The sequence below is a fragment of the Neofelis nebulosa genome, chromosome 10, assembly GCF_028018385.1.
Source record: "Neofelis nebulosa isolate mNeoNeb1 chromosome 10, mNeoNeb1.pri, whole genome shotgun sequence".
NCBI lineage: Eukaryota > Metazoa > Chordata > Mammalia > Carnivora > Felidae > Neofelis > Neofelis nebulosa.
Window position 1 is genome coordinate 28744637 of NC_080791.1, and position 26695 is coordinate 28771331.

Consider the following 26695-nt stretch of genomic DNA (forward strand, 5'->3'; position numbering starts at 1 on the left):
TTACCTTATGGGTTTGCTCTTTTATTTTGTATTTTTATTGTAAGGTGCCTCAGATTTATTGTGGAAATAGTGGAATATAAATAATTACACATAACCACACACACACACACACACACACACATATATAGTATATATAATTTAACTTAATTTATTATTGTCTTAAACATGCCCTTGACACTTGACCACTTGTGCTTTATATAGATATGGAATATTTGTCCACTTTAAAAATTGAGGGTGGGGGAGGAATGCTTATTATTTATCCATCAAGAAAGCATGATGTAGAAGGGAATTAACAGTTAAATTAAAAGAATAAGAATTTCACAAATGTAGATTAGGCCACCTAAGAGACGGAAGATTTTTATTCAGAACAAAAATGTTTTTAAATATTATGGGAAAATGTAAGTTATGAGAATTGAACATTTAACTTGTCAATTGGATTAATGAATTCAAAGCAAAGAAAACCTTGGGCATTTCAGTCATTCAGTTCAAACAATTATATTAATTAAGTGAGCTGAATTTGCTTTTTGTTCCTGATTTTATTCATTTGCCATCCATTTTTTGAGTACCTGTTATGTTTCAGGCACTCAGTACTGTCTGGGCATTCAAAGATAAAAGAGAATTGCTATTCTCAGAGTTTTCAGGAAGCTCCACTGTCTATTAACACTGATACAGTGAACTGTCCTAGGATGCTAGAGAAACAAAAAAGAGGGTCAATACTGAACTGGTTCAAGGTGGTGTGGAATCAGGGAAGGCTTCCAAATCTGAGTCTTGATTTAAAGGGCTAAGAGGAGTTGGCTGTATGAAGATTGATAGTCTGCCGATTGAAGGAATCAGAATGGATGCACAAGAGAGAATTCTGGTAAAAGGGGGATGGGACAAACATCCAAATCCAGCTTATAGATAATGGTTGAAAGATAGGTGTGGGAGGGCAAAGGATGTGAGTATATGTGCATGTATGTATGCCTGTGTGTGTGAGAGAGAGAGAGAGAGAGACTAAGGTTGGGTGAGGATCAGATTGGAGATGTGTAAATGCACCAGTCCTGAAGGTCTTTAGTTAATATACTCAGCTAAGGATTTTACATACTGCTAACCTGAATGAAAAGTAAATAGGTTTTAATATTATAAGAAGATGAGGGGTGTCTGGGTGGCTTAGTCAGTTAAGTGCCTGACTTTGGCTCAGGTTTGTGAGCCAAACCAAAGTCTCATGGTTTGTGAGTTCCAGCCCCAAATCAAGCTCTCTGCTGTCGGCACAGAGCCTGCTTCCAGGTTCTCTGTCTCCCTCTCTCTCTGTCCCTCCCCCACTCTCTCCCTCACTCTCTCTCAAAAATAAATAAGCATTACAAAAATATAAGCAGGTGAGATTTGCATTTTTGTAAAGATAATTCCAAGTCATTTTGGAAGATGGTTTGGAGAGGGGACAAAACTGGCACACTCAAACTATAGTAATTTCAGGGGAGCAGTGAGAATGGCCTAAATTAAGGTAGTTAGCCATGATGATAAAGGAGATATAGCTGAATGATTTTTCATCTGTGAGAATCCATGGGACTTGGTGACTGATTGGTATGGGGTATAAGGAAACTGAAGAAGAATGGGATAATGTCTTGACTGAGGAATTGTATAGCATAGTGGTTTAGCATGTGACCTAAAAGCAGAATGGCTATTTATTTAATTATTTAAGAGAGAGACCATGAGTCAGAGTAGGGGGAGAGGGTCAGGGGAGAGAGAGAGAGAGAGAGAGAGAGAGAGAGAGAGAGAGAGAGAGAGAGATTGAGAGAGAGAGAGAGAGAGAGAGAGAGAGAGAGAGAGAGAATCCCAAGCAGCCTCCATGCTCAGTGCAGAGTTCAACTCAGGGCTCAATCTCACAGCACTGGCATCATGATCTGATCCAAAATCAAGAGTTGCATGCTCAACTGACTAAGCCACCCAGGCACCCCAGAAAAATGGCTGTTTTAACATCTGGCTGTTTTATTGTGACATGTGGTTTCAGTTTCTTCAGCTGAAAATGGGAAATGTTAATAATTACAGTAGTGTAATGTTACATGTACTTTCAGAAAGTTATTGGAAAATCTGACACTCTTCCTGGACTCTCTTTAAAAGCTCATGAACACCAGTTTAGAGCTGTTGGACTCTAAACAGCTGTTTAGAGCTGTTTAGTCCCTCTAAAGGAGGGACTTCTTGGGTTTGGTAGGAAAAGTGGTTCCTTCAGTATGGGACTTCACATTCACTTTATATCATGTATTCACAGAACAATACATTTTTATATAATCTGTGAAGATGAAAGAGAATAATAACATCCTTAAAGGGGATATAATAATCCAATAGAGAGATGTTGGAGGTGATTAGCAAGGGTATTTGAAAGGCAGAGAGAAGTCAATAGTCATGTTAAGTCAAACACAACTTTTAAACAAGCTACTAGGGGCACCTGGATGGCTCTGTCTGTTAAGCATCCGACTTCGGCTCAAGCCATGATCTTGCAGTTTGTGAATTTGAGCCCCACGTTGTGCTCTGTGCCGACAGTGCAAAGCCTGGAGCCTGCTTCGGATTCTGTGTCACTCTCTTTCTCTCTCTCTACCCTTCTGCCGCTCATTCTCTTTCTCTCTCAAAAATAAATAAACATTAAACAATTTTAGAAAGCTACTAGTTACTGATAGAGAATTATTAAAGGAAGATATTAGCCAAGAAGTAAAGCAGACAGCTTCAAAGGAACAAGGAAAATGGGGTGAAAATTGATTTAAGTCCTTAAAAGAAAAGGACAAATGATAGAGTTTTTATGCAATTTAACACCTTTCCCTATATAAGTAATTCTGGTCTGTCCTTGATTCCAGAACTGCAAGCTCATAGGTTCACAAGCTCACAATAGAAAACAAAACAAAACAACTCTCTCAGAATTTTCTATACTTTGTGTCCTAGACACTTGGACACAAATCCAAGAACCTGAGTTACTAATCTCCATGTCTGATACCTGTACAGTCACCATAGTTGGTAGTTCATCTCCCCATCTCCATTCCACTTGTCCTTAATGGATGAAAATTTTAAATCTTATAAGGCTGTGCTATCAGGTTGCCTCTCCATTGTTTTATGCTGCTACCAGACCCAGGCAAACGTGGGCCTCTCCTTGGGTAAAGTATCAGAAGAAAAAAATGAAGAAAAGAATGAGCAGAGAGGAGAAGGAAAAAATGATAAAATTCGTTGAGCACTCTATGGATATGATTAATCATTCAACACTATCAATAAAGGCTACTTATTTTACTTGAGGATCACAGAAAAAGTTACAAAAAAGTGTAAGGTAAGGTAAGCTATTTTTCTAAGGACACCAGCAATCTCTTACTGTCAGATCCGTTGATATCTTTTCAGTATTTTCTCTGCTGACATTGCTTCAGTTGCTGCCCCTCTCCTTGATATTCTTTCTTTCCCAGGTTTTCATGAAACCACTGTCTCCTGACTTTCATCCAGCTCTGACTCACTCTGTCTCAGTTTCCTTTGTTTGATAACCTAGATACTTCTCACAACTCACAAATCTGGAATTCCTCTGGATTCTAACTTTGAGTCTTTTCCCTTCCAGTCTTTCTCAGGTGATGCTACTCAGTCATGGCATTAGCACAGAGGTATTAATTTGGGCAGTCCTTAAGGTGTGCTCTATCTCATCTCTTTCTAAATTCTCAAATGATTTCAGGCTATCTAGTGAGCATATTAACTTGTATGTCCTGCAAACAGCTTGAACTCAACATATTTCAAACTGTTCTTATTATCTTTTGTACGTAACTGCGTTCTTGGTTTCAATCAACAGAGATTGATTAAGGTTGACTTAACAAAAATGGAATTGATTACAAGTATATTGTATAACTAATGGAATTGATAGAGGGTTGATTCAAAAAAAGGGAAAGAGGTCAATATACACATACAACAATCAGTGAAGGAAGAGTCTCCCAGGGCATTAGAGCCATTGCAGCTAACAAGGGCACCATTATTGGCACTATCATGGAACTTCTGATGTGTCTGAGCATTAGACATCCCAAAGGGAATGAATTCCAAACTGTCCCTGCCTCTTTTCTTCACTTGCTAAAGGCAGAGTCCTTGATAAGAGCATGCAATAGACAAAGACCAGTTGATATGCCCATTCTCCAGCTACAAGAGTGTAAAAGCACAACTCTTTGACCTTATCAGATTTTATAGTGGACTCACACTATATAGGGTTTCTTAAATATAGAAAAAGGGTTCAGATTCTGGGTAGTATTTTTAAAGAAAGACAAATTCCCACTGCATATTCTATGTAAGTCTTCTCTACAAGTGGTACTTCTCATCTCAACAAATGACAACAACGTACAGTCAACCAAGCTAGAACCTCAGTATAACCTGTATTTTTTTCTTTTTTTATGGTATAAATCTATTTGTTGGTGCTGATTATGTAAGTCACCAAGTGTTACAAATCCATCTACCAAATATTCCTTAACTCTTTTGCATGCTACCCTTTCCCCTCTTAGATCGACCCTATCCATGCCATTTTTTAAAGAATACTTTTAACACTTTTGGGCATTAATAATAAGGTTAAGGATGTTATGGGTGTGGGTTCCAGCGTCATACCACCTGGGTAAAAATCATACTTCTGCCACTCACTAGCCGAGTGACCTTATGCATTTTACCTAAACTTGCTCTGTGTCATATGTAAAATAAAGTTTTAATAACTGCCACATTGAGTTGATGCAAGGATTAATTGAGGTCGTGTTTTTAAAGCATTTTGAATGCTCACAAACAATAGGCATCAGTAAAGGGAACACTAAAAGTGAAAAGTAGTGGTAGTGGGTGAGGTGGTGAAGATGCTAATATGGTGATAGTAAGAGTAGAAACTACCTCTCATCAGTACTTTCTAGAATATGCAGTCTATATTGCTGATAGCATTATCCTTACAAAACATTAATTTGATTTTGTTACTTTCTTGCTTAGAATTTTCTGATAGCTCCCATTTCCTGAGATAAAAAACACTCTTTCATGAGGCATATGAGCTCCTGCAAAATGAGACCCCAGATTATCTTTCTGCCACTGCCTTCTACCACTCATCACTATCCATGTTGCAGAAGGGGAACATAGCCCAACTCAATCCCCAGCATTTCAGACTTGTTACTTCTAACTTTCACACATGCTATTTTTACTTCCTGTAACACTTTGTGCCCTTACAGCTTCCACATTTCCTGTATGACCGAAGCACACATTTTAGCTTACTTCCCCTCCCCCTTGTGTTCCCATCATACTTGACACATGCATCTTATACGGTGGCGCTGTATAGTATTTGTTGCATGTATCAACAACTTCTTCACTCACTGAGGTGCCCTTGCACTAAATGCTCCTGCTCTATTCATTTTCATCTCTGTTATGTGGGACTGGCACATAGTAGGTGCTCATGGAATGGTTATTCAACTGTTGCATTAATGAACACATTTGTAATGACTCTGAGGACATAGAGGAGACCAGGGAGAGGTGCACCAACTTGTTCCAGATGAGCACATCTGTCTCACTGGCTACATTTGACAGGGAAGTGAACAGGCAAAGTATTTGAGGGCCTTGACTCATGAATCTGTGCTTTAATCATTTCCAGTTTGTGCTTGTCACAAGCCACCTTGCTAGAGATTTTAACAGAATACCAGGAACGCATAGCCCTTTTTTCTGAAGGAATTTTCATTCCAAGAAACTGTAGATTAGTGGACATGATACTTATAAGACTCTGGAGCCAAATTTGCAATCACTGTTATGGGGAAGAGCCCAAGGACTGTGCATTTATTAGTACAATATTTTAAATAAAAAATTACTACCTTTCCAAAAACAGGTGCCATTTGAAAAGTTCCATGTTCCTTGAGAGAACCAGGACAAGCATATTTTCTCTAGATCAAAGAAGTTATAGAAACTTTAGATCCCCTCCATTCAAAATAAAATAAAATCACAAACCCACAATCAGGCTAATTGCTACTTTCTTTATTGTCTTTGAAAACAAAGAACACTATTGGATGAGACTAGAAATAATTGTTCAGAGATAATTTTCACAAAATTTAATTATGGAAAAACAATAACTTTATAAAAAGTGAGTGAATACCCTTTCCATTCCTAAAATATGCCACAATACCCTGAAAGCATTCCCATGTAATATTAAGTTCTGGGGACCAGGACTAGGAAATTACTGGTGTAAAATGCTTCAATCCCAGACACTGTGCTCTAATTCAAATATGAAGGATTTCAGTGTGTACTTGGAAGTTATAAATCATTATCTAACAAACGAATGCACAAGAGCAAAGGTATGACACACTGACTGCCCTATAACCCTATAGTCAGGGCAAATAGCAGCAAGTTCTCCATTGCCAAATAGCAACTGTTTTTGCTTTAGAATATGATGCCTACACCCCTTTAACCTCCTGTGCTGCCAGCACCCCTATCTTATGAGTGACTTGATGAATGTTACTTATGTTATTTATGTGGAAAATTGTTTGATCTCAGCATCTCCTGTACACTTATTTGAACTAAAATAAGGAAGGTAGTTATTCTGCATTTCAAATATTTTATTTTTGCTTTGAAAGGACTGGGTTTAAGGGTATCCATAGCTCTTCTTGCCTCATATCCTGTTTCCACCAACAGAAAAGGAAATTCCACCAAAATGTTTTTGTCCTTGCTAGGGCTAGAGAAAAGATTGCCTTCCTTAACTCCTACTTTGTTCTCTTGCAGAAGAAAGGGTGAGTCTGGGCTCATTAACCTGACCCATACATCACTGTTTACTATTTCCAAAGCAGAGTCCCCTCCCAAGCTCATTTTAGACTTGCCTTTGCCCAGGTTTACAGGGCACTTGCACTCCCTGTGTTCCTACAGTATACAGACAAGTGGAACTCTTCTCTATTCAGCTTTCCCACCTTCTACTTGATAAGTAGATCAGATTGGTTTTAGGCAAAGAGTTGCTTTACCCAAAGAAAATGAAAACACTAATTCAAAAGGAGAGACACACCCCTATGTTTATTGCAGCATCACTTACAATAACCAAGATATGGAAGCAACCTAGGTGTCCATCAATAGATGGATGGGTAAAAAAGATGTGGTACATATACGCAATGGTATATTACCCAGCCATAAAAATAATGAGATCTTGACATTTGTGATAACAAGGATGGACCTAGAGGATATTATGCTATGTGAAATAAATCAGATAGCAAAAGACAAATACCATATGATTTCACTTATATGTGGAATTTAAAAAAAGCAAAACAAATGAACAAACAAAACCAGATTCTTAAATACAGAGAACAATCTGATGGTTTCCAGAGGAGAAGTGAGTGGAAGGATGGACCAAATAAAGAGGATTAAGAGGTACAAACTTCCAGTTATAAAATAAGTAAGTCATGGGGCAAAAAAGTACAGTAGATTGAATGTAATCGATAATATTATAATAATGTATGGTGACTACACTTATCTGCTGAGCATTGAGTAACGTATAGAATTGTTGAATCACTGTGCTGTACACTTGAAACTAACATTGCATTGTGTATCAGCTACATCTCAGTAAAAAAGGGGGAAACGGGAAGTTTTTCTTCCTACAGGCCCTACCACACCCCCAGTCCTCCTGATCTGACAGTAAGACTGGTTAGACCTTTGATCCCAACTGAAGCTTTGCTCCATCCTTCAATTGTTAGTACCTGCAAGGAAGAACCACAGAAGGATTAGCATACTAACATTTCATTGATGCATTTTTTGAACGTGTGCTATTTGTAAAGCCACCACCTGAATTTGATGAAGAGTTAGCTACATGTAGTTTTATGGCAGAATATTCAGTTACAAGCAGTTGATCTTCAGTCAGGTTAACACAACATTATTAATGTACTGTGTCACCGTGAACCTAAGCTACACGTTGTCTGGTCAGATTTTGCAGTTTAAGAGACAGCATTCTTATGAAACTGTATGGCTGTGCTTTGTGTTTTCAGCTCATCTTTTTTTGTTGTTTTAATTTCTGTTGATTTGGATTATGATTATACTCTGCCTCAGCACTCCAGATTCTTTTGCTGAGACTGTTTATACATTGTGACAGGCTTATGATGGTATCTGATCTGTTATTCTCCTAGTTCTGATAAAAAAAGTCTCCTGTCTGTGTTCAGCGCTATATAAATAGAAGAATTTTCTAGTAAAAATGGGAAACAAAACAAAAAACTCTAAGTATTTCTTGTCAGAAGTCTTTCCAGGCTTAAACATCAAATTTCCTCTCTTATGGTCTTTACTCTCATACCCTCCCCAGTATGTGTATATGTACATATACATGTGTATGTAAGTCTGCATGGGTGTAGACGGGCATGTATATGAACAAACATATGTGTCTACAGTTTTTGCAAAATAAATCAAACCTTTTGTTTTTCCCTTTAATGGTCTCTTCTCACTTTTCTTTCTCTAGAGAGGAAGTTGTCTTTCATCAGAGCATCGAGCTGAAATAAGCTCTGTATTTATAATGCACGTAGAGTTTTTCCAGTGCTTGTCTAATGAGAAACGATACCCAAAATTAGAGCTTGCTGCCTTCCAATTATCCCATTGCATATGATTTCGTTATACCACAAATAGTTATTTTCTTCCTTCCCCAATAGCTACATAAATGGGCCATGGTAATCTACTCCAAACAAATGGCCAGGCATTATTATTTTTGCTGTATATAGTAAAAAAAAAAAAAAAAACAAAAACAAAAACCAAAACAAAAACAAAAAAAAATCTACTCTATTGTTATTGAAGAAGAAGAAGAAGAAGAAGAAGAAGAAGAAGAAGAAGAAGAAGAAGAAGAATCTGTTAGTGTCTGCTGGTCACAATCACCAAAGGAGGGTTGGAAGTTAGTTCTCCAAGAGCACAGCTTTTCTATAATCTGGGAGAGAGCCTAGGACAGGGTAACAAGGAGCTGCAAGGCTTTGTAGCATCAATTACTTTTACTTTATTTTGGAGTTTGGATTTTCTAATGTTGACCCTGCTTTGTGCACAGGCAAATCATGGGTCAAGGCACTTAAAAGCAGACAGCTGCACTAGACTCAATTCATCCTAATCAAAAATAATGGCTGTGCTTGCCTATTAATCTCTTTGCCACCCAAGAAATTGAGAGATTAGGGGAAGTTGAAATCAAATGTAAAGTGTTCTGCTTTAGATGGTTGAGAGGATGATTGAAATCAATAAATCTCAGGCTTTGGGGAAGCCCAGTTGATTCCAGATTTACTAAAGACAGAAAGAAATAAATGCCAGCAGCAGCCTTTAGTGACCAGAACTTGACCACTGAGCTCTGCTGCAGCCCTCTCCTCACTGGGACCTCCTATGGAGGAGTATAAGTTTACCTTGATCCTATCTCATTATGTTGTTCTGCCTGTGAAAAGCAGAAATCATAGGGCATGATCAAGGAAATTGAAAAACAGAACAACCACAGTTGAAGGATCAGTCAGTAACCAGCAGACTCATCAATAAATTAGTTTGTGTTTTTCTAATAGCCCAGATCTCCTCTTGGGAAATCCCATCAAATCTCAGGTCACTCAGGCAGCCTCCTGTCTTTAGTTTGGCTCATGTATCATGGCTCCTGGAGAAACCTTCAGGCCACCTGAAATTCATGATGACAGCAGTGGATAGAGGCACCATCTCATCATCTGCATGGCTACTGCATTGGACAACTTATCTTTCCTGCAACTTTGGAATGTTTTGGCCTTCGGGCCATGGCATCCCCAGCTTTACTCCATATTCTCTTTGCCTTATTGATATGAAAACACTTTCACAGAAACTGCCTAATTTTACTTTTACAAAAATTCTATCAGGGAAAGCAGTTATGATAATTTCAATTTTATACATGAAGCCAAAAATCCTTGATACATCAACCCTTTGTTCCCCAGCCTGTACTGGGTCTAGGAGCCTTGTTGTTTCTTCCTGGTTCCAGTGCCCATTGCACTGCTACATTGGGTGCTCTTGGCTGCAGCTCCCTGTGACCTCATGCAAGAGGGTCTGAGTGCTTACATAATAGCTGGAATGTGCTTGCATTCATACTTTCAGAGAGGGGTGAGTGGTGGTGACAGGTGTGTGCACATGACTGCTCTCTTGACCCTATGTCTAGGAGAACATTGTATGTCCTCTGATGCCAGGATCTGTTTAGGTGCCATCTCACAGCCTCCACTGTGTGTATGATGAAGTCAGAGCCTGTGAATCTGTGGCCTGTCTAATCTTACCATGAAATTCCACAGGGAAATTTGCCACTGTGGGGACCTTTTCAGAGTTTTGCTTGTCTTTCCTTCATCCTCACTTGTAAGGAAGTTGCTCAGATGGTGTGAATTTTTTTAAAGCTTGGGTGCCTTGAAAAAATAAAATGAAAAGTCTAGAAGTACATTCAGAAACACCATATCTGGTTTCTCTGTACATTCCCCCCCCCCCACTTTATATTTTTCTTAGCTGATCTGTTTTAGTTAGCGCCAATATAGTGCTCCCCTCCCACACATCCCTTTAGGGTGAAATGCCTGCTCAGTGTGCTTCGGAAAGGCAGTATATTTTAGGCAGTCTGATAAAAGACTCTAATAGCCCCAGATTAATGCATTCATTCCTAGCCAATGGAAGGATTCATTACAGTGCTTAGGCTCAGGCTCCTTTCTGACGAATTTGCCCTGGGTAATGAGCCATTCAGCAGCTGCTACTCTGCACTGCTGGTAACCTGCAGAAGGGGGCAGTGAGATGGAACAGGCATAGGTAAAGTACAAAAGTGGAAGAAGTTTCTGGTACCTCCAGGTGGTCAGGGCAAGAGAGAGCAAGAGGATGCTTGTTGACACAGCATCTGCATCTGGAGCTGGAACTGAAGTATCTAGTGGGGGATGTGCTGAGGAACGTGACAATGAATTTAGCACCACTGTGCCTTTAAAGGCTGAGAAGTGAGGTTCACGGCAGACAACACATAACTCTGCTTTGGAAATGAACCCTGGGCAATTAGAAAGAGAGTGATATGTGGGAGAAGCTTTCAAACAATTGTAACTATCACAGAGTCGGAAAGTTAGGAGACATTCCAAGAGTTGGCTAGCCCAGTGATTTGGGGTGGGGGGGCAGGTGTGATGGTGACTTAACCCTCCAGGGGACATTTGGCAGTGTCTCAAGACATTCTTGGTTGTTGAAACTTCTGGGGTCATGGGAGTGAGATGTTACTGGCATCTAGTGGGTAGACCAGGCATGTTGCTAAACATCCTACAATGCATAGGCAAGCACCACACAACAAAGAAACATCCATCCCCAAATGTCAATAGTCCCAAGGCCAAGAAACTCTGGCTAGCCTGACACCCTCTTGTTATGGTTGAGAAGGCTAAAGTATGGCAAACAGTGATGGCTCAGGGTGACATAGATGGAGAACTGAAGACTGAGAAGGGCAGAAGTCTGTGTCTTTTCTCTCTCAGTGACATGGCCTCAGCCCTGGGAGGACTGCTTTTAAATTCTGCACTAAGTACTTTTGGAAATAAAGTTGTTACTTCTCCTCCTGGACTCCAGAGCACCCTTCCTAGCCCACATCTCCAGTAAAGAAAATTCCATTGCCTACTTTTATGAACTCGTGCTGGTCCCTAGCCACTTTGGTCTAGGCAGATCTCTTTTGGGGGTTAGCTTATTATCTTTGTTATGCATTTTAGAAATGGATGGTGCTGCTGATAAAAATAGGAATTGCCAGAGGAGCTAGCACCAGACATTATGAGATGCTGTATGTGCAGTGTTGTTGCAAACAGTTCCCCATGAGGGTGAAAAAGAGACCCTTTCCCATACACATAACTGTATCTCACAATTATTAAATATTGATTCATCTCAGCAGGGGCGGTGCCTGATTTCAAATGAAGGCAAGTACATTAACTTGTGTTAATCTCATCTAGACCCATAGCATTGCACCCTTGTCAGTATCTGCTGACCCATGTTCTCTGATTGACACTGTAGATGGAAGCCGATTCCTATGCCAACCATTCTGATTCTAGAAATAAGCATATATGAGTTTATATCTGGAGTTATAGAATGTGTGGGGTGTGAGCACTAGAGCTTATTATAAGAGAAAAGAAGCCTACATGATGATGAATAGCAATTACAGGGAATTAGATTAGTATCAGTGTCTGGAGTAATGGTAAACATTTTCTGGTGCCGACGTTTGATGGCATTGGGGAGGTGGGGGGACTGGGGGATGATAGAAAGGAAGGGAGGCCACGAGATAAGAACAAATATGCAAGTCCATAGTGTGTGCTTAATGGAACTGAGATTTATTTTTCTGTGTGTCTTTTTAAGCCTCCAGATAGATCACAAAAAATACAGGCAGCCAGAAAAGAAATAGCCCAAATGTAATTTAAAGGACAGCTTTTTAACCAATACTTCAGCTTGGAGACACCTGTCCTATGTCCCTTGAAGATGTCCAGCTCAGGGGAGGAGTATTAAAGTTACTGATTTATCTTCAGTAGCACAGACCTATTTTTAATTTATTGCCTGGTGACAGATTTTTTGTTTAGCTTTTCTGTGTTACTCAACACAACCTCAGTAAAAGAAGAGCAGACCGTAGGCCATTGTTTCCTTTGATGTCCTCATGCCCTGGAAGAAGATATGGAACTTGGACTTCTCAAAAGCTTGTTGACATTTTCTCTGGTTTCCTGACAAGCAACAATTTTTGTAGTAGGAAATACGACTGCCCTGCCTGCTGATTCTTGATAAGTATATCGTGTGTGTGTGTGTGTGTGTGTGTGTGTGTGTGTATGCGCGCGCGCACGTGCTTGTGCTCCTATAGACCACCAGTGTGGCAGTAACAGTTTAATCATTCCCATTAGACCACCAAACCTATTACCAAAAATATCTATTTTAATACTGTGGGGCCACAGGAAAGAGAATATGTATGATGCCATTCAAAAACAGATATGAACACTCAGTTGTTGTGCCTCTAAGTAAAGAATACCCTTCCATGCTGGGGGATACAAAAGGTGAAGCATGGAAAATAAATAAGAATAGTATAGATGTTTCCTTACAAGTCTCGTATTCTAGTGAGGGTGCTAAGTGCTTATGCCAAAATTTACTAAGACGGTACATGATATTCTGCATGAGAGGGGTTTGAATAAAGGGGCACAAGAAGACAAGGAAAGGAACAACTAATTCTGACCAGGGGAGTTCATGTATCCATAAAAAAATAATCCCTACTGTGTGCTGTGCACTATTCTAGGTGACAGGGAGAGAGTGGTGAGATATGGATGTGGTTCTGTTCTCATGGGCTTTGCATCCTAATGAGAAGACATAAACAGCAAATAGCAAACAAATGAGGATATCAGGAAATAGATGCATATCCCAGAATAACTAAAGCAGAATAATAGGGTGGGATAGGAAGCTATCTTAGATGGCATGGTCAGGAAGGATGCATAGTAGGTGACAACTGAAATAAGAACCAAATGACAACCAACCAACAAACAAACCAACCATATGGAGATCTGGAGAAAGAGCATTTCTGGAGAAGGAACAGAAACTGAAAGACTGGAAAGTGTGAGGGAAAAGCCAGCTTGGCACCTTCAGGGAACAGAAGACAGGTCTGGGGACTGGAGCTGAGTTAATTCTGGGCAGAACAGTCAATGGTAAAGTCAGAGCTCCTCAGGGGGCAGCTGTGTTAGAGACACAGGTATGAACTTCAGATTTCACTGCAGTCGGGGCAAATTGAGGTTTTTAAGGAGGGGATGTAATCTGAATTATGTTGTTGTTTTTAATTATCCCATCTTTGATGCAGGGAATGGAATTCCCATGTCAATGGTATAAGCACAACCCCCCAAAAGATGATGGGCCTGCAAAGTAAGAGACAAGAAACTGAGATCAAGGTATGGTGAGGGTTATTTCTGAGATAAATCCAACAGGACTTAACAATGGTTGTGTAAATTGAGATAAAGACAGAAATAAGAGATGATTCCTGTGTCTTTGTCTTGGACAAGTAAATAGATGATGGTGTCATTAACCAGGATGGAGCAGGTAGGAGGGGGTGGAATCCAGAACTCTGTTTGAGACATCGTTCTATTGAACAATGAAATAAACATGACAAATAAGCCAAATTGTTATCCTTTGTTGAGCACACACTGTAGGCACAGTATTGTTCTAAGCCCTTTATGCATATGAACTCATTGAATCCCCAGGATAGCCCTATGAGAAGGATAATTATTAGATCCTCTTTTTTTTTTTTTCAGAAGGAGAAGTGAAGCTTCTTGATGCGCACAGATAAATTAATGTCCTGAGTGCACATGTCTTGCACTGTAATGGAGAAGGGCAGATGCTGGCATGAAGACCATGCAGTTGTATTTCCCATAGTAAGCAGTCAGGTGTTTTCCAACCCTGGGTATCAGAGAGGAGAAATCCCTGCCTGAGTGATGCGGGGGAGCAGATGGCCTCGTGTCAAGATTCATTGACATCCTGATGGGCCCACTTCTACCTGCTGTGAGCTGATGAGGGAGAAAGAGAGTTATTGTCAAATTCCCAACTTGCCCTTTTCAATATAAAGTTCACTTGATATATATATATATATATATATATATATATATATATATATATATGACTTCGGTTGCTAATGCATTTTGTTCTCTGGAGTGCGAGAGACCCAGCTTCCTGCATAGCCTTTAATTAGTTTCTGGATGATGACATCTCCACCAAGAAGCAACTGGTTGCATCCCTCCAATCTCCAGGGGAGATAAAAGAATCTAATAAAGACATTTGGTATTTCTAGGTGATGTGTTTGACAAGCTTTGTATTAACAAGAGGTCATGTTGGAACTTTTTTCTTTCCCCAACTGCTTCCCTCACTTGCTCCAGCACTGTGACATTTCACAGGGGGATTAAGAGAGCCATCACAATCACTGAGAACTTGTAGTTTAAAACAGACCAGCCTGCATCTCCACCCCTCATGCTGGAGGGGAAGAGGCTTCACCTTGATCTGCTCACAGACCTTAACCTTTATGAGGGATTTAGTGGCAATAAGGCCTCAGAACAAGAAATCAGTTTAAAACCAACTGACAAGTTACTTTGTACAGCACTGGGGCCACTTCCTGGGCTTCAGGATTCAAGGCCAGATAATGAGATGTTTCTTCCACTTGCCTAAATTATTCCCAAAGATGATGGTCACAGGGAACGTGGGTATAACTCAAATTTTCATTTTGACATACATGATAGCAGTACTCAGGTGGAGAGAGACAGAAACTCCCCTCAGGGCTGTCTCCCTTCCTCTGAATTCAACCTTGCAGGCATGTTCGGGAAAAGAGCAACAGCTGTGGAAGAATCCATTCCATACGACAGTCAAGGGTGGAGTGGGGAGGACTTCGCCACTACCTCCCAACTGCAGTCGGCATAGTCCCTTGCTGCACATGGTTTTATAGCCTGTGTGTGAGTGCATAACTACCAGTGCTTTTAGGCAATTAGGAATTAAAGTGCCAATGTCACCACCACGGCAGCTGAGAAGGTAAGTGAGCTTGTCACTGTTGGCAGCCAGCAGATTGGCAGCCCAGAGACACAGCCTTCTGCAGGACTGAGCCAAGAGTCTCCAGGAGGTGAGGGCTCCCTCCCTGCCCCCTGTCTCCCTTGTCTCTATTTGGCCTGGATGGAACAGCCCAGAAGTGGGCAATGGCTGGCACCTGAACACCTGAGCAACTCTTAAAGGCAAGAGGAGAGTGTGAGTTAAGAGAATCATTGCTAGAAGTCCACGAGATTATGGTGACCTATACAGACACTCTTACTTGTTATCTTGTACCATCACAAGATGGAGAAGTATGAATCTATCCTGGGGTTAGGAGATGGCACTGAGTGTGGTAGAAGGACCATTCCTCTCTCCACAAGGCAAGTTGCTGTGTAGAAGCGAGAACATCCAAGGGGCAGAGTTAGCTAACCTCCTCCTAAATTGGGAGGAAAAGGACCCCTATTGAAAACATCATGGCACCACAGGAACGGCAGGCCCCTAAAATTCAAATGTATCTAAAGGGTTTCTCCAGCTAAGGCCCAGGGTGGCAGGCATTGTCCTGAGTCATATGGGGTCTGTGTCTCCTTTCTCTGGAGATCTTTCAGAGCTTAGGCAAAAAGTCTTTCTGGAACAGGGGGCAACCGATAATGACTGGGGGAGGAGCAAAGTGGCAGACACAGTTCTAGAGCTTTCCTTAACTGGCCGCTTGAAGTTCATGGGCAGCAGCTGCATTCTTGCTTTAGGAAGAGAGAGACATAGCCATATGCCAGAGGGCAAGGGAACAAAGGAAACTGCTTGAAGAGGCTTAGTGGCAGGCTCTGGCTTCTGGGGAAAACAAGACTAGACACTTGCTGGTAAGCAGAAATTAGAAGCAGGGGGCATCAGAACCTTCCTACCACTGCCACCTTGGAGACGCATGTGAAGAAAACATGGATTTCAGAAGATGTCATAGGTGTGCTATAAAGAAATCCCGGTCAGCAATTCCGGGTTGGATTGTTAGAGTAGACAATTATGCTGTTTACCACTAATTGATTGAACTCTGCATTATCTCAGTCACAATAGCATTCATTTGTGGAATGATTAGCAGTTCACTAAGTGATTTCAATTGTACCTACATATTTCATTTGATACCCAAAGCCCTATAGAAAAAGCTTGAGTCTGTGATCTGCCACTTTCTAGCCTAGTGACTTTGAGCACATTGTTAGCTATTTAAAGCCTCAGTGTTTTGCATTAAATGGGAAAATGCATGGCAAGTGCCTAGTATTTATTAGGTGTTCAACAAATATTAGTTCTCCTCCATCAGGAGTAATAATAAAAAGTAATACTGCCTTGGATTTCTCTCTCTCTCTTTTTCTTTTTTTTTATTCTCATAAAACTATGTAAGTGAATCAGGCTATTAGTTGATTCCCTTTTGGGTAGCATTATTTTAGTTTTTGAGGACCTCTAGTTTGTGTAAAGTTTAGATGATATTTTTAGAAACACATTTTTAGCGAATTTTAGTTGTCTGACTTCCTGTATGATGACCTTGGGTTACTTGTTTAACTTCTCTGAATTTCATTGTCTTTATTGTGCATTGGGGATAATGCCTAGGAATTACTGTGAGAATTTAAAAAGAAGCAGAGAATGTCAAGCTCTGGTAAAGTACTTAGCATAGAAGGTGTTCAGTGGCCCTTCCCTTCCCTTCCCATTCCGTCTCTCCTCCCTTCATGACCTGGTCTCTAAAAATCAGGTCCTATTTGGTGAGTGGAGCATGAAGTCAGTCATGCACATTGAACCAAAAGCAAATGCCATTGTGCTGGACGCTGGAAAACAACCAGTCCTGTCTGGATGGCAGGTCCACATCATGCTTAGTAGTAATACCCTTTTGTTCCCACATTAAACAACTGATGAAAAGATACTTCTTAGCAATTTCTTGGATGATGCCAAATATAATGGAGCACTTATGGTTCCAGGTAAGTTGCTGTGAAATTCAATTCACACTAATATGCCTAGAAGCAGGAAAGCATAGAGTGAAGAATGCATGGTGTTTATTTTATTCTCCTACGTCTCTATCAGGAACGACTAAATTGGGTCAGAGAGCAGAACTCATAAAAACTTCCTTCCACATTTCAGCTGATCCTGAAAGGAACAAATTCCAAACTTCAGAACCAGTGGTTTATGACTAATCCTGAATAAATCACTAGCTTTTCTCCCAGGACTTCATGATTTTCCAGCAAACATGAAGGGTTTTAATATGGAGAAGGAGAAAGAATGAGATATAAGAAATGACAAAAGGGTTCTGGTAAAAGATGAAACAATCTGCCTGAGCTTTGCCATTAAGAGCGATTTCAACCTCTAATTTAGGATTCTGAATGTCTGTAATCTGACCTTTCCCTTCTGGAAAGTGGAGGCAAGCTCACTGCTGGCAAGGGAATGGGGTCCTGTTGCACATCCCCATCCTGAGCTGCAGCCAGCATCCTGACTTAAAGATGCCTCAGAACCACTAGCACAGGTATCAACCTGGTGCTTAGCATCCACTTTGGCAAGGGGTGGGGGTCCCATCTCCACCACAAAACCAAAGCCCCTCCCCCACAGCCCTTAATGTCTGTATTTGTCTTCATATTGGCCTCTAGGGGTACACATTTTTAGTAACACTAATAAATCACTTTTGAATAGTATTTTATGTTTAAAATGTGATTTCTCACAGTCTTGTCTGATCCATAGGCAATCTATTCTAAAGAAGCAAGATAGTATTCATATAATTAAGGAAATCAGTGAGTTAAATGATTTACATGAGTTTATGCAGCTAGTGATTGTTGGGTCGGGTCTTAATACCTGATCTTCTGATGCAAAGCTTAGGGTTCTTTTTATTGAGGGATAAGAAATCCCACAGAACCCATAATATTGGAATATGCATTCAATTATAATTTTTTTATTGGAAAGAAGGAATAAGGAAGGAAATAGAAAGAAAGAAAGAAAGAAAGAAAGAAAGAAAGAAAGAAAGAAAGAGAAAAAGAAAGAAAGCAGGAAGGGAGGGGGAAAGGACAGAAGATGGAAAGACTGACTGACTAGTCTCTTAAGTCAAAATAAGCCAAATAAGTTCTCAGTGGACACAGCAGTGGGTTTAATTGATTATTTCTCTGCCATGGTGTAGAGACAGCCAGGAACACCTGGTTGGATGAAACAGGTTGGGGGAACTACAGTGCTGCCTCCCAGGAAGGCTGTCCAGGAAGGCTACAGCTACCTGCCTCAGCTCATATTAGTAGAAGCTAAACATGAGGGTGCTGATGAGGAGGTTCTGGTGATGGAGGAGGGAGGACAACATGATATTTATGCAAGAGTGGGAAGTCTCAAGAAATATACTCCTGAAACCTCCCCTCCACTCTTCTGACAGAGAATAGCACCATATACAAATGAGCAGAGAGGGCTCCCTTTCCCGAATGTACCATAAGCATGAAGATATTCACATAGAGAGGTGAAAGGGGATGATGAGTGAAAGGGACGGATGAGTTTAGCAAAGGTCACAGTCTTTGGTAATGTGAATTCCAATAGACTTAATATATTTGGATCATATAGAATCTACATTCAGGGGGCGCCTGGGTGGCGCAGTCGGTTAAGCGTCCGACTTCAGCCAGGTCACCATCTCGCGGTCCGTGAGTTCGAGCCCCGCGTCAGGCTCTGGGCTGATGGCTCGGAGCCTGGAGCCTGTTTCCAATTCTGTGTCTCCCTCTCTCTCTGCCCCTCCCCTGTTCATGCTCTGTCTCTCTCTGTCCCAAAAATAAAAAAAAATAAAAAAAATAAAAACGTTGAAGAATCTACATTCAGGTCCCACTGTCAATGCTTTACCTGGATAACTTTGAGCAAATTACAAAAATCTCACTAAGACTTAATTTCTTCATATGTAAGTAGGAATAGTAGTATTCCTCAGAGGATTCTGTCAAGATTAAATGAAATAATGGAGTCAAGCTCCCTGTAAAATATGTAATGAACAACAGAGATTCAAAATGTGTCAATGCATGCATGTGTCTATGTGTGTACTCAGTATGTTTATGGTTTTTAAAGTATGCATCCATGATTCCACATGCAGTTTGTATTTTCTAACTCATATAATCCCTCATTTTCAAAAACACTCTTCAACTCTGCAATCTTCAGTTGTATGCCCTTGAACAAGTTCCTTGATCCCTCTGAATATAATTATTCTCATCTGTAAAATGTAGGAAAGGAAATAATTAGGGAGACAACACACCCCCATTTGCCTGGAACTTTTCTGATTTTGGCAGTGTAAGTCCTATGTTCCAGGAGACTCTACAGTTCCAGATAAATGAGGACATTGGGGCACTTTAGAAGTAATATCTACTTGTGGGGTTAATGCAGGGATAAAATAAAGTAATATATGTAAAATATCTATTATACAACAGGTATTTAATAAATAGCTACTATAAGTATTATTATAGATACTGAGAGTCTTTAGGGGTCATTTCAAGATCTTGAGGAAGTTCATTTCATTCAATTTATTTGCATTTCCAAACACTCGAATAAAACCCTAACGCAGGGCTCCTGGGTGGCTCAGTCGATTGAGCATCTGACTTTGGCTCAGGTCATGATCTCGCAGTTTGTGAGTTTGAACCCCACGTCGGGCTCTGTGCCGACACCTCGGAGTGGAACCTGCTTCGGATTCTGTGTCTCCCTCTCTCTGCCCCTTCCCCACTCATGCTCTGTCTCTCAAAGATGAATAAACATTAAAAAAATTTAAAAACACCCTAACTCATTCATTCAAAAAATATTTATTGAAAGCTGTGCCAGATATTATGGTATGTGCTGAGCATCTCAATGAACAAAACAGGCAACAGAGCTTACATTTTACAGTAAAACCTTGGATTGCAAGTAATTTGTTCTGTGAGTATTCTGAAAGATGAGCAAGCATTTCTAATAAATTTAACTTGATAAACGAGCAGTGTCTGCAATACGAGTAGTACGTGATGCCGAGTGTCACATGGTCACAGCTGAGCCAATTGTTCTTGAAATTCACTTTGATACACAAGTGCTTTGGATTAAAAGCATGTTTCCGGAATGAATTATGCTCACAAACCAAGGTTTTACTGTATTGGGAAGAGGCAGGTAATTATGTAACCATCTAGTATGGCATGTTCCACTTTAGAAAGGGTGATCAAGGAAGGCTTCGTAGAGGAGCTAAGATTTAAAGAATAAGACAAAACCATCCAGGTCAAGAGCAGGGAAAAAGATAAGCAGAATGCATCTGAGTCAAGGAATGAATGACCTGTGAGCGTTTCAGGAGGAAGGGTAGCCAGTGGAGTGAGAAAAAGAGAATGATTTGGGATGGATAGGGAGAGGCAGGCTCTGGTTCATGAAGGGCTTTTGACCTCAAAGAAGGAGTTTTCATGCTCCATGACCAACTCATCTCTTTGTTTCGTCCGAATGAGAAAAAGAAGTTCAATTAACAGTTATATTTTGCATGAGACTTTGCCCTGGTCTACAGTGACCAGTAAGAAAAGACGTATTAGGGGGCGCCTGGGTGGTGCAGTCGGTTAAGCGTCCGACTTCAACCAGGTCACGATCTCGCGGTCCGTGAGTTCGAGCCCCGCGTCAGGCTCTGGGCTGATGGCTCGGAGGCTGGAGCCTGTTTCCGATTCTGTGTCTCCCTCTCTCTCTGCCCCTCCCCCGTTCATGCTCTGTCTCTCTCTGTCCCAAAAATAAATAAAAAACGTTGAAAAAAAAAATTAAAAAAAAAAAAAAAAGAAAAGACGTATTAGTCCACAAACCAACACCTGCTCGATTGCATCTTCAGCTTTTTGATCTAGATGGCACATTCATGCACCAGGCTATTAACATACACCTGAGAGTCTCTGTGTGGGATCTGGAAACCAGGAAAGTTAAGGGTGTTCCAGATTGGTCCTTTTAGTTATGTAAGGACAGAGGTCTCAAGGCCTTAGTAGTGAAGCAGCCCTTGCTGTGAAAACTACCATTAGCTGCCATAGGCATCTCAGATCTTCACTACAGAGAAGAGGCAGGAGAAGTGCCACTGGCAGTAAAGGGAGCCATCTGGGATGCACAGATCTGCATGTGCCATGGGGAGCAACCTGGTCCAAGCAACTTACGTGCATTCCCAGCCCCACAGGACTGTGCAATGCTTAATAAAGCATCTTAATTTGGATTTAATAGGATATCTACTGTGTGCTAAAAACAGCAAATTGCTATTTATTAATGGCATAATTATTAAAACTTAACACCTGGGCAGTGGAAGCTAAACCAAGAATGAGGAAGTTCCCTAGAATACTGTTTCAATAATTATCTTATTTAATTATTTACACTTCTGAATTAGAATTCAATAAGAGCCAGATTAAACCTTAACATAATGTTTTAAATGTGGAACTGTATTCAGAGTGTGGATCACTGGGCTTCTGCCTCCCTTCCCAAACATAACCTCTTCACTTCTTGGTCTTCCTGTTCCCATATTGGTGTTTTTTTCTAGGTTCAGAACTTAAAGTCAGCAGAGATGTTACATACATGTATGTGGAAACTAGCTGATGGCCTTTTTAAGGAAGCATGAACTCTTAGCACATCTCATTTACTTTTGAAGCTTCAATTATTACTCCTCTGCTGTTGACTTTCAAATCCTATTCTGGGACCTTGCCCCAGACCTTTAATGGCATCACTGTAATTGCTGAAAGGTTAAATCTGCCTTCATGTCTATCAGAATGTCTAAAACAGAATCTAACTCATCAAAATAATGTCCTCCCCAAAAGATCTCCATATAACTTCCAGGAATGTGCTACTTAGCCATCTAACTGCTGTTGAACAAAATGGCATTCACACTTGACTCATTATTTCTAATTCCTCCCTCCTGGCAATCAAGTACCCGTGCGTTTTCCTGGGCGTTGATCTTAAAACCATCCTTTCCTTTCCATCCTTATAGAGCCAACAGTTTAATCCATGCCTTGAATATCACTCTAATATAGATTGATTTATTTGACTTCAATTTCTGTCTTTCATTCTGTCTGACACATTTTTGCAGATTGTTTTGCCTAAAGTACATTGAAAATATTAGGGATTTTTTTCTTTAAAATTTTTCAAATACATGCTGTTGCTTATAGAATAGAGTGAAAATCTAGGATCTAGTCAAGCTGTTCCATAATTTGGCTTTAGCTTTCTTCATTGATCTTATATCCTCTTCTTCCTTTAATCAGTTAAAATCTATCAACCACCCATTCTGTATTGACACTACATAATGTGTTTGCCAAGTGCATATAATATTAAAACTCACTTATTGAGCACTTCAAATTGCTAGGACCTCCTTTAAGTCCACTTTGTAAACTTACTCCTTAAATCCTCAAAAAAACCCAAGAGGTACATGGTATTGTTAGCTTTGCTCCATAGATGAGGAAGTGAGACACAGAGAGGTGAATTAATTTGGCTAAGGTTACCCAGTTTGAACATATTCAAGTCAGGAGCTCAACCACTACTCTCTTTTGTCTTTTGTAGTAAATAAACTTTGTCTTCATACATTTCATGAATTTCTGCTTCCCATTGATCCCCAGGTGTTCCTGTTCCACTTGAAGTGGCTTTACTTTCTCAGCCTTTGTGACTGTTTTTCATTTGTTGGTATCCAAAATAGACTTGCTAGCCAAGGCAAAGTCACTCTAACACTCCTACTTGCAGTGTCCTCCCTTTTCCCAATTTACAGGACTGAATATTTGTACCATTCACTTGATATTCAACCCCACACAATTTTGTGACAAATTTTGCTTTATTTTTCAACTCTCTAGGATGTTCATAAGTCACTGTCTCCTCAAACAGATTGTAAGCTAGTGGAGAGCCAACAGAATTTATATATTTCTGCATGTCTTTCATATACCAACAACACAGTTGTGTATATAGGAGTTGTTCACCAAATGTTCGCTGAAAGACTTTTAGCCCAGCCTCTGTCAGCAGCTCTTCTTCCATTAATAATTATGCCTTGCCACAAAACTCTTAATAATAGTATTCTTCTTATGTCTCCTTTTCCTACAATGCCTTCCCTCTTCTCCTCTTCAGATTCACTTTTACTTATCTTGGGCTTAGTTAAGTGTCACACATCCACAAGGTCTGACATGACATCCATCTCCAGGCTGGCTTAAGTGTCTATCCTTTGTATTCCCTTAATACCATTTCTATTCTTCTGTGTCACAATACATTAAAGGTATATACTTCTGGACCAATTTTTATATCTCTAGACTGTAACTCCTTGAGGACAAGGGCTGTATCTTGTTTAGTGTTAAATTCTTAGTGCTAAGCATAATGCCAGTGTATGGAAGTGATCAATGAATATTGATGAAGGAAGGAAGGACAGACAGACAAAGTAATCCTAGTATGTTTCTAACAGCCTGCATAATGAGAAGAGGTAAGATGCAGAATGTATCCATGGAAACAAAATAAATATATAAATAATCCTATCTTAGTTGGCCAGAACTTTTTTATGAACATGAATTAGCTAAGACCACAGTGCATCCTTATCAATTCAATTTAATTTTAAATACTGACAGTGTGCTAGCAGTTTCCTCCTGGAAAATGATACTTTCAATCCCCTAGTATCTTAGGTACTATGCCAATTTAGTTCTGATAATTGGGATTGCACCTCTTGTCAAACGACCACAGCTCTATACCATGAAAGGTCTGCCTTTCAAACTTATCTGGGGCCATGTGCCACCTCTGAACTGCTCTCCTGGGCAGAATTGAAAGGACAGCAAGCATTTCTCCAACTTCTACTCCATAAGTTGGATATTTTCCAACTGTTAGTGGAGGGAGACAATTCTAGATGATTCTTCCAAGCATAAGGTGTGATTGTCTCATTTAATATACTTACTGTGCTGACAGCTCTGGCCCCAAACACCTTCTATTCTACTTGGGGGCTGTCCATTGTTCTCTAGTGTATGATTAGCAGATTAGCTATCATGTAAGAAGCCAGGAAAATGAACTCCCAGTAAACCCTTCCAAAGCAAGAGTAATTCATTACCCAGTCTGATTTCCACTTAAAATGTACTTTAAGCACACTTCCAACTACAAACCCTAAATCACCCTGTGTTCACAAAGTCCATCATTTTTTATTTTATTGCATGGCGTTGGCGTGACATAATCCCTTGCAGAGCATCTCGGAGTGCTTTACAGATCAATAAATTACTTACCTGCACAGTTGAAGCCGTGTCTGCAAGGCCAACACAGTCATTATGCAAGCTGCCTGTCCTCCAGGAAGCAAGCAAAGCTTTGTGGGTGCCAAAGCTGGATGGGAGCAAGGGCCAGGTGAATGTATGGGTTGGGAGAGTGGTGGTGCAATCAGTGACTGTTACAGTTAAAGCAGTGAATAAAATACATCAAGTTTAAATGATTTTAAGACTGAGAGCACTTAGAAACTTGGATCCTTCAGACAGTCAGCAAATCAAGTGTCCAGTCATTAACCCATCAACTATCTTTCTGTCCAAGAAGATTCAATCTAGCTTTTAAAATGGTACAGCCATAAATTGCAATGTCACGTCTTAGAAGTCCTGGATCATAGAGCCAATGGGCACTCCCCAGCCCTCACCACATTGACTCTTCTACCAAATAGTTGTATCTGTCCTATCAAATAGTTGTGAGAGTGCAGGTGTATGTGCAAATTCATACACACACACACACACACACACACACACACACACACATGCTGTCTCTCTGTCTAAAGCTCAATATGGATTTATATCTAAAAATGATTAATTGATGTTTACTTTTTGTATAACACCCCACTCAAGACAGCAGAAAATAAAAAAGTAGACTAAGTCTTTAGATCTTATACTCAGAATGTATAGCATACTGGAAAGATGAGACAAGTGTAACATAAGCAAGTTTATTTTAAATGACTTGGAAGAGGCTATGGGATTGCCAGGAAAGAGAGGTGACATCTTTGTAGAGATATCTGAACAACCTTATAGAAGGCCCTCACCTGGGCCTTGTATAATTCCAATAGATATACATAGTTGGAGAAGAGAGTCTAAGTGACCAAAATCAGCAGCAAAGGTGTGGGGATTAGGAAATAAAAGTGCAACACATGCTTATTAATGAGTGTTCCCAGTAAGGTGGAGTGTGGGAAGGGAGTGGAAGACACTATGCAAGAAGGAAGGAAGGAAAGAAGGAGGCTAGAAGATACCTGGATGATCCCGTTTCCATGGAGAAGAAAGCCTAACACAATTAGAAGTGAGTGATTAATGGTTCAAGCAGAAGAGGAAAGTCCAGCATGGAAATTTGCGATCAATCTGATTTTCAAATGAGGGGGTTCATCATCTGGCCTTGGGACAGGAAATAATTTGACATTTAAGTTTCCTGGGATCTCCAGCAAGCCAGATGGCATTGTGTATTGGGTAGATGATGTGTGCTGGAATTGCACACTCTGATGGCTCAGAGGGTGGCTTATTCAAGGGAAGAACCTAATTTGAAGAGCCCTAAGGGAGCTGAATGGAGGGCTCACTTAATTTATGATGAACTAATGTGTTAAGACTAGTGCCTGTGAGACTGAACTGATATGTGTTTGTAATCCAGTCCTGATATTGTTACAAACATGTAGCAGGTTGGAAAGGTGGTTCCCTTGAATATCATTATAATTCCATCTTATAAATATTTGTTGTGCTTTTTCCCTGGTCATAAATATGATTCAGTCATGGCTCAGGCTGTGAAAAAGTTCTTGGTTATTGGATGAGAGATGCTAAGCAAATAACCATAACATAGATAGGTGTCAAGAACTGGAGTCTGGAAGCTCATGAATGTCGCCCTTACTTTATAAATCAATTAGAAAATAAGAGAAACAAATGTCATACTTGAGCTAAATGCCACATTCACCAGTGGGAAAGATGGTACTAGAGAATTAGGCTTAGATGTATAGCAACAATGGGCTTCTAATTTAGAACACAAGAATGAGACAGATACATATAGGCAAGTGGAGGCTGTGCTGTAGGGTGTACAAGACCCCATGGGATGCTGCCCCTGTGTCACATGTCTGAGGAAGACGACACTGGAAAACAGCTTCTTAAGGGAAGCCTGGTTCCAAAACAAAAGACTGAAAGAAGTGTGGGATCCTACTTGCAATTTTACCAATTAGAATAAACCTTTCGCCTCCTTGGGGGATTAATTTAGGATAGAGAGAGACAAAGAGACCAAATGTGTTATGCCTAATTGCTGTTCCCTCTGATTCCCCATTAGGTATGAATAATGTGCTCTGGGAACACAGATAAGAAGAGCTTTAACTTAAGTATCTGAAGGAGGACAG

At 40.3% G+C, this 26695-nt stretch overlaps 1 protein-coding gene across 6 annotated transcripts in view; it reads left to right on the top strand.

The window, feature by feature from the left end:
* The window catches only part of NTM (neurotrimin), a 946316-nt gene that overhangs the window by 810997 nt on the left and 108624 nt on the right, over positions 1 to 26695 (top strand). The window lies entirely within an intron of this gene.